The sequence below is a fragment of the Pteropus alecto genome, unplaced genomic scaffold (assembly GCF_000325575.1).
Source record: "Pteropus alecto unplaced genomic scaffold, ASM32557v1 scaffold359, whole genome shotgun sequence".
NCBI classification, from domain to species: domain Eukaryota; kingdom Metazoa; phylum Chordata; class Mammalia; order Chiroptera; family Pteropodidae; genus Pteropus; species Pteropus alecto.
Genome location: NW_006443119.1, coordinates 3,746,376 through 3,755,510, shown reverse-complemented (window position 1 = coordinate 3,755,510; position 9,135 = coordinate 3,746,376). Strand labels below are relative to the sequence as shown.

The 9,135-nt window shown below is 47.2% G+C and overlaps 1 protein-coding gene across 1 annotated transcript in view; it reads right to left on the bottom strand.

Annotated features, from left to right (window-relative positions):
• Nucleotides 1-300, bottom strand: part of KCNJ10 (potassium voltage-gated channel subfamily J member 10) — a 28,548-nt gene extending 28,248 nt beyond the window's left edge. Inside the window, exon 1 of the mRNA XM_006922905.2 lies at nucleotides 84-300. The gene's annotated coding sequence lies outside the window, so the exon portion shown is untranslated. The remainder of the gene's footprint in view (nucleotides 1-83) is intronic.
• Nucleotides 301-9,135: the final 8,835 nt, after the last annotated feature.

The following is a 9,135-nucleotide window of genomic DNA, read 5'->3' as shown; positions in this document are numbered from 1 at the left end:
TTGTGGCCCCTATAACTGGAGAGCAAAGTGGACAGGACTCCGGAGGAAGCGGCAGCACTCCCTCATCAGGGCCGGGGACTTACCTTGGGTCCGGGTGGAGTAGCCCCTCGGATGGGTAGTGGTACAGACAGACAGACGGGGCGGGCAGGAGTGAGGAAACGAGCTGTGTGACGGTCAGGGCCAGGACTCTTAAACCGGAGCTGGGATCAGATAAGGACTGGTCCTGGGGCCGGGGCCGGGGTCGGGCCGGCTAGGGGTAGAGCTGGGCCGGGCCGGGCCGCCCCCTCCCTCCGCAACTCCGGAGCCAAACTTTGTGTGAATGGAGGGCCTGGAGGAGGGAGCCAGGCGGGCGAGGCGGGGGGGGGGGTCTCCGGACCGGCCAATGGGAGCGTGGAGCGCCAGGCCCGCGCTGCCGGGATTGGAGGTGCTCGGGCAGGGGGCGGGGCGTAGGGCGCTCCGGAGCGGAGCCTAGACGGAGAGAGACGCAGGGCAGAGCTCAACACCCGAAGACAGAGACGCAGACAGGCTCCGGGGAAAGAGAAACGATGAGACGATCCGCGAAGCGATAGAAGCTGCGCTGGCAAGATGACAGGGAAGAGAGAAGGAGGAGGTCGTTTCAGAGTGGGGAACAGAGCGGGAGCCGGCGGGGGCAGGCCTGGGCCAAGTTAATGAGCTGGAAATGCATTCAGGGCAGCCCAGTGGGGTGGACAGGGGCTGGGCTCCGAGGGCTACAGGGTTATATCGTTCAGCACAATTTCCATGTTGTTCACCATTCCCTAAGTACTGGGTGAGGTCCTGGATGCGAGATGTAACACTAGGTCTCGAAAGAGAGATAGGGAGCTGGAGGCTGCAGAGAGGGAAAGATCACTCTACTTAGGGGGTCCTCCGAGATGTGGGAGGACACAGGTGACATCTCATAAGGGCCCTTATGAGAATGCAGAAGACTTAGGTACTGGGAGATGGTGGGAAGGGCATTTAAGGCAGAGGGACTGCATTCACAAAGTCTTAGGGGGGAAATGAAAATATAAGTCTGCTTGGAAAACTGCAGCAAGCTGGTCCATTGGACTAGAGGACAGGGTGGTGGTGTTTGTCAACCTTTTCACCACCAAGGACTTCATCATCATCAGAATCCATGTTTTGAGAGGTGTTTATTCACAATCTCCAACCCTTGGCATCTATTAATGAAGAAAATAATTATTTCCTCGTGTTTGTTCATCATAGATATTTAACTACTAATCAGTATTATCATATTGGGTTGATATATATCTTGAAAAAAAGCAAAGAAACTTGACGTTTTTAGCTTAGGTCAGCCTCTAAAAGCCATATGACGGATAAATGTACATTTCAAATTGCACCTAAGGGGGGAGGTACTGGGCTACAGATCAGGCACCACCGGCAGAGTGTGTTATGGGGAAGACTTGCAGTAAATATTGAGCTGTGCCAGTTCCTGGGCAGCCCTGAGCCTCTGAAGGCAATGGACAGCAATTGCACATTCTCAAGGGGGACGGGGGATGGGGGTGAGGGGGGAACATAGTGGAATTTTAGAAAAATTAATCAGGAGGTAAGCAAGATGGTTTGAATGACGGGAAAAATATGACAGCAATCCCTAGTTTCTTCATTCCTCCTCACCTCATCTCCCTTATCTAAATAGTGTCTCTATTTTTCTAAATCACCTAAATCTTGTTCCTTTCCTCTCAATCTCATCATCGTGGCTGTGGTCCAGAGCACCATCACCTCTCACCAGAGTTACTACCAGGATCAGGAAGATCACTAGCACCCCAGGACACTGACTCACCCTTCACCCTTCTTTCTAGTCTCAAAGGAAAAGGCAACCTGTATTCATTATGTCAGTCCCTGTGCCCTTGTAGCAAAACTCCAAACAGGTGCCATTTGCTTACTGGTCACAGTTCAAACTCCTTAACTCAGCACTTGGGGTACTCCTCTGAGAGGGCGAAGGAAGAATCAAAGGCAGGGAGCGCAAAGAGATACCTTGTGGTGAAGAAGAAGTCTCTAGGGAAGTTCCTTCCAAATGGTCTTTACCTTTTCTGTAGAGCAGAAGAGTCATTTACTAAAACTCGGGGTGGGGGGGCGGCTGGGCAATTAGAAAGAGTTTAGACATTCTAGAAGTGCAGGGGTAAGAGATTGTAGAAAAGTGCACAGATAGCTTGAATGGCACTATAGCTTTCTAATTGTAAAAGTAATTCTAATTGTAAAAGTAATTTGAGTTTTTGTCCTTAAATTATGTTTTATAACATATATACATCCATCCATCATGTATCATGTACAAAGGAATATACTTTGTACATATCAAATGTCAGTTTTTAATTTTTAGAGTTTTCTGCAAAAGAGAAATCCTAGAATAGTCACTAGGGTCCCAATAGGGAATCAATGATAAAAGAGCATAGGAAATTAGTATTTGTGAGTGTTTACTATGCATGATAAATATATTACTTGTGATGGGAAAACTGAGGTTCAGAGAGAGTAAGTGGCTTGTCTATGTAACATAGGTAGAAATTTGTTAGATTCGGAACTTGAATCCATGTGTGTTTGGCTCCAAAGCTTGTCTCAGTGTAATACTAGGGTGAATCTGCATGGTTTAAACATAATCATCGTCAACATGAGCATATGTGGCATGAAAAATTTGCCAGGATTGTGATGTCCAGTGTCCACTACACAAAATGGCAGTCAGGGGAACCATCTTTCTTTGAGGACCTCCCTCTCTTCTCTCAGTTTAGAAAGTTACGTCTTTCTTATTCTTGGCCGCTTCTTTCAAACTCATTCTTTCCAACTTTGGCCTCATCTCTCCTTTCACCTTGTTTGTAATGTGGCAGGTTCCCTCAGAGCATGCGGGAGGGGAGCAGGGGTGAGTAACCTGTTCTGGAAGGAAAATCCACAAGAGGGGCTTCTGCTGGGAGAAGCAGGTGTGGGCAAAGGGATGAGGGAAGCTTTGGGTCAGGAAGCATGACGAGGCTCAGAACAGGCAACATTTCACAGTCAGAGGAGTTGGCTGGAAAGAGTAGAGACCCTGACAATGCTCACCACAGGATTCCAAGTGATATTTTAGTGTTCAGGCCCCACAAGGCTGAATAATTTCCATGAATATTGGGGTGCCTCATAGCTAGATGATTCATGATTCATACTACAGAGGAGAAATCTAAGAGATGGGCTGAACTACAACCCCCACCCCTCAGTCACTGAGGATCATTATTTAGGTATACTGCCTCTTTTCAGTAAATGCAATCTACACAAACTCACATTTATAAGACATAAATCAAGGTATGCCTAATCACATTACTAAAGGATTCTTTCCAGAATATCTTCAACTAGGTGGTTCCTCTAACAACTTTCCAATTGAGTCTGATGGATAAAATTCCACTAACACCAATGCACTGAGGTAGGAAAAAGGCAACAAGAAATAAACAACAAGGGACCAGGACCCAGGAGTCCTGAGTCTTAGTGCTGTCTGTTTTCTTGGGACACATCTCTTGCCTGTAAAGTGAGGACTAATTCTGGACTACCTCTAAAAGCCATGGCTTGTAAATCCTGGTCTACCACCATGCAATCCTATAAAGCAAGATAGAGCCATGTATGAGAAGTCTTCTCATCTTCTAGCTCTGCTGAAAACACCAGAAAGCCAGCAAGCCCCCCGGCCTCAGGAGCTCAGTGGGGTTCCATCTGTCTTGGAGTTGTCCCCTGCTTCTCTCATTTCACTCTAATCTCCTCTGGCCACATCCACTCCTTCAGCCATATCCTCTCTCTGCTTGGAGTTTTCTAGGGTCTCAACTCCCTTGAATTTATAGATATTGTTATAATCTACCAGATAGGCCTCCCTGCTCCATTATACTCATATCCTCAACCATCTGCTGTTTTCCTCATCATGTTTCCTCCCCACCTCCAAGCTTTTACCCAAGAAGTCTCATGATCTTGTTCATGAAAAGCTTCACAGATTGGTTGATTCCAGGGCTTCCATACACAGTTGTACAGTTTGTGGACTGCACAAGGTCGCCCGCTGAGGGGGCAAGTTGAGAACTGAACTGCATTTACTTACCAATTCTTGCGCTGTGGCTCAGAGCTATGTCAGCTGGAATGAGTCCTATTATTATCATCATCAGTAGTAGTAGCAGTAGTAGTAGTAGTAGTAGTAGTAGTAGTAGTAGTAATAGTAGTAGTATTGCCTCAAAGTACCACCTTCTCTCCAAGCTACATGCCATAAGGAACACATCTGCCCAAAGAAGTCTGTACCAAGGGTCTTCATAAACCAGTTATGTGGCCCCAGCTGTGCCCTCCTGCCCTCAGTATTCCCCAGTTCCAAACCCAATCTCCCAGCATCACAACTGTACTGATATATTATATTGATTCCTTATGAAGTTACTTTCTTTATTTCATAATATCTGAAAGCTGGGATCTTGCCCATTTTTCTGCGTACTGGTACCAAAGAAAACTTTCTTTTCCCTCCTCTCTTCGAGCTCAATGATAAACAGGAATTGAGGTTATATACCAGGTAAAATCTAGAATCTGCCGGATCAGTAAATCAGGGGAGAGGGTGGTGGCCTTCTTCCTTGTCAGTTAGGCTAGACTCAGGACTGAGGCAGAGGGCTGGTTGATCTACCTTCTGGAAGGCCCTGCCAGTCCTGTGATGCCCCCCTTCAGGAAATGGGGCCAGTTCTATGCAAATGCGTTCTTGCCCAGGAGTTTGGTTTCTTCTCTCTGAGCTCCTGGCACAGCGGAACCAACGTGAGCAGCTGCTTGGCAGGACAGAGAGGAGCAGACTAGAAGTCCCAAGGCTCAGGTGACAGGACCAGGACCAGAAGTCGGGGATGTTGACTGGGGCTTTAACAGCCCTCTTGATGCCAATCTCGGCTGAAAACTCGATATTTCCACTTGGAACAAGGAACACGGGCAAGAGGGCTGGGGAGAGGAAGGCCATGTACCAGGAGTGCCCCCTGCAGGTCTCCTTGGGTGGTACCAGGACAGAGAAAGGCAACGCAGGCTGGATGGAGATTTCAGGAGATGCCTGGGATGATGAGCATGATGACAAGGAGAAGGATGAAGATGTAGTGAACATTTACAGAGCACTTACAATATGCCAGGCATTGCCTCATGTAATCCTCACGACAACCCCAAGAGATGAGTAATACAGTTAGTCTCAATTCTTAGGTAAAGAAACTGTTTAAAGAGGTTAAATAGCTTGCTCAAAGTCACCCAGCTGGTAATAGACAGAATTGGGATTTGATCCCAGGTCACTGCCTCCAGAAATCGTATTATTCAGTACCACCTATCCCATCTTGGGAGTTCATTTCAGGAACTTCTAACCCTCTGGTGTCCATTTCTATCTCTTCCTGCTCTTCTCTAGCTCATATTTTCTTGTTTTTGACTTTAAGGAATCTGGAGAAGAATAGATCAAAATCTTGGGTATAATAACACTGATAATAATACCTGGCATTTGTATACCACTTTCTGCTTTTAATTACTTCCCTGGAGAAAATGAACACCGAAGTATTTCCAGTCACCTAAATTTTCCCTTGGTTTTTATCAGTGTTCCTGCAGCTATTTTTATGAAGTTAGGTTCAATTTATAAGAATATTTTTATGTTCTGCTTTTTCATATATCAGTGTACCTACATGCACATATGCATAGTATCCTATTATATTGATATGCCACAAATATTACATTACTGAGGCAGTATAACTAGAAACAGCATGGGGGGGGGGGATGACAAAGATGTGTGAGTTTGACTACTATCTCTGCCATTATCTAAATTCTGAGATATCTGATAAATCACTTAACCTTTCTCAGTCTTAGTTTTCTCAATGAAGAAAATAATATCTGTCTCATAGGGCATCTCATAGGGTTTTTGAATGAGGTGTATATCTACATCATAGCTGATGATCAACAAATGATTAGTGGTCATGTTAATATTATGTGTTTCGGTGTCTTTCTCCTCATTGGACTGTGAGCTCCTCCAGGCAGAGACTTATTCATTTCTGTAACCACTCCCACTTAGAACATTGCTTGGCACTTGGACTCCGTAAATGTTTGTTGAATGAATAGTTAGTGAGCCCTAAACTAGCCTTTTCCCTCTATTGGAGATTTGGATTATTTCTAGACTTTTTGTTATTAATAAAATACACTTCAAAGCCCTTCTATTTATATTACCTCATTTGATCTGCACACCTGTGAAGTAGGCAGAAGGGGGCTATTTGCACATATCCACACCCTGTAATAGATACAATTGTGGTTAAGGGAAGTTAAGTGACTCCTATGGGTCACATCACAGATTAGTGACAAAGATTAAAACTCCTTACCCTGCTTCCCTTCCTTGGTGGATCTCTTTTCCCTGTAAGTACCTCTTTCTGGGTCAGGGTAGTCTTCCCAAAAATGGAGACCATGATGGTGGACCTGACCCAAGAACAGCACCTGCACCCAGAGGCCCCTGTTGGAGGTGATGAGCTGCCAGCTTCCAGATGGCCTTTGAATCCCCAGGAACTAAACACCTTATTCCCAAACATATTGGAGCCTATATTTTCCCAGAGCAAGGAGCTTCCTAGGAAAGAGTCAGCATGCTGGCTTTTTCTTTCTTTTTCTGAGGGAGTGAGGAGGCAAGCTCTGAGTTGTCCAAGAGGAGGGACTTTGGCTAAAAATAGCGATGGCATGTGGCTCAGCCTCTAGTGGTACCCAGGACTGGGGAGGGGAGGGGGATGCTCTAGAGCTGTCACCAGACTGGTTGCTGTGGAAACAGGAGAGGAGCAGGGGAGCCTGGGAAGTGGGGATGACACAGATAGCAAGTCCTAGTCAGAGCTGCTGCTACATTTAGGAGAAACAGCAGTGTCTGCGGCTCCCACCCTCCAAGGGGGCCTGGGGTTGAGGGCGGTGTCAGGGGCATGGACGTTCCCCTCCAGGGGTCTCTGCTGCCGGCTGCTCTCCTCTCCATACACTGTGAGTTGAGTTGTGGGGGACTTGGGTTTGGGCCCCTATATCCAAGGCAATGGGGGCTTGAGATGAGCTGGTTCCTGAGGGAGTTTTCCCCAGATCCTCTTCCAAAAAATAAGCCCCCTTGCTAGCCAGCACTTCATAGAAGGAGAAAGGGAGATCCAGGAAAATGTGGCACTGGGATCTTGGGGAAACAGGTCAGAGCATGCACAAGAAATAAAGAAGAATAGGCTGGAGGAACAGGACTTTTTGAGGGGAAGGTGCAAAAATCAAATCTTTGATCCTGGGATAGAGGTAACAATTTCACACTTTTCCCCCCATTGATAAAAATGCAGCCCCCACTGAGGAAGGCAGGAGAGGAGACACAATCAAAGTAAGGCTCACCCAGACCCCCAGGGGCATTAGAGAGCAAGAGAGTTCTGGGAGTGATCAGATCTGGGGTTCCTTCTCCACCCCTAGGCAAAGAGGTCTGTAGGCTGACTAGAGGTCAGATTGCCCGATACCCCAAGAAAACATCTAGAAGCCCAAATGTGAGGCTGAAACTAGGATAAGTGGGATCCAGGTACTTTTCGGCAAGACCTGGGGTCTCTGAGCCTGTCAGTACTTAGAAATCACTTTTTGAGGACATCATGGGCTGCAGGGAGAGAAAGGGAAGCCCATTGTCTGGGGAGGGAAAGACCCTAATCCGCCATTGCACTGGGGCTCCCGGACCCTGGGTCCCCTGACTCCTCCTAGAAAATAAATGTGGGGGTGCCTCTAAGGTTTAAATCATCTCTTCTTGGTTTCTCCTCCTGCCCCAATCTACACTCACACAGCCTGCAAAGGTCTAGCTGCAGAGCACCTGACTCTAGAATTTGAATTCTGGAGCACTGGGTTTGGGGTTACATATTCAGGTAGTTTCTTCCCACATACCACCCCGGCCAGTGCAGGTTTCCTTGAAATGTGGGGAGAGGATGATTCCCAGGAAGAAGGGAAGGTTGGAAAGTCTGGAATCCTTTTTCTAAATCTTTCCTTATATGGTCCACATCTGCGGCCTACGTGCCTGGGGGAGGGCTCTGGATTTCTCTCTCTGAGCAAACTGCAATTCAGAGAGCTCCTCCTTGGGAAGAATTTGAGGCAAAATCAGGTGGACTTCCCTTGGAATGTGAGCTTTGGTGCACATGGGAGGTAAGGTTGTTAGGAAAATCAGTGGGAAATAGGATGCTAGGGGGAAAGAACTGGAGGGAAGGGGGAGGTAAATGTGAGTGCTTAGTGCTCCGCTGGATCTGATTTACTACATCTCATTAAGAATAAAATAGTAGAGGGATACAAGCCTAACTCCTGAGGAACTCAGTGCTACCTTTGCACGCAGGTAGGTATCTGTGTTGATGGCACAGCCCTCTAGACAATTTTCAGATTGTCTCCACTGTAGAAGGAACCCAGGGAAAATGGGGGCGATTTTACAGCAGCAATGAGCATGATTAGCCCGCAGGGAAGGTTTCCAGTGGGAATTTCCTAGCGTGGGAATTTTCGATCTTTGCCCATTGGAATTTTTCCTGTTACTCTACACCACTTCCATTTCTCCTTTGTAAACTTGATAAGAGGAGGAAGATGCAGGTGGGCATAGAGTAAGCGAGGACCAGGGAGGGAGGAATGGTAAAGATTTTCTGTATGTCAGTCTTGGGGTGAACTTCAGAAGAGCCTGGTTAGGCTCATCAGGTTGGACTGTGGAGAACACGATTAGGGAACTGCGCTGACAATAGCCAGAGAGTAGGTGTAGTAGAGGAAGATAAACTGCCTGCCTCCATGAAGCTCACAATCTAATGATTTCAGGAAACTGTCCCCTGCCTGGGCCTCTTGCCTATGGAGTGCTGCACACCCCATTTAGAGGTGGTAGGGACAAGATCTCTGGCACCGCCTTCCCCTAAAAATAATCTTCAAATGCATAGTGCTATCCAGTTCAAATACATTATACCATTTAATCCTAACGATTCTGTGAGCTAGCGGGGCAGCGAGAGTTGTATATATTGTTCCCATAAGAGTGATGCAGAAACTGAGGTCGAGAGGCTCCAAAGGGTGGCCTCACGCGGGGTTGCCCAACCCCTGGGTGCTGGCCTGGCTCTGCCTCTTCAGCAGGTCGGTTAATTTGGCCAATCTTAAGTCCCTGCAGGAATTACGAGGCCGCGGAGGAGCCGAGCGAGGGGCGGCGGGCGGCGGCGACGCAAT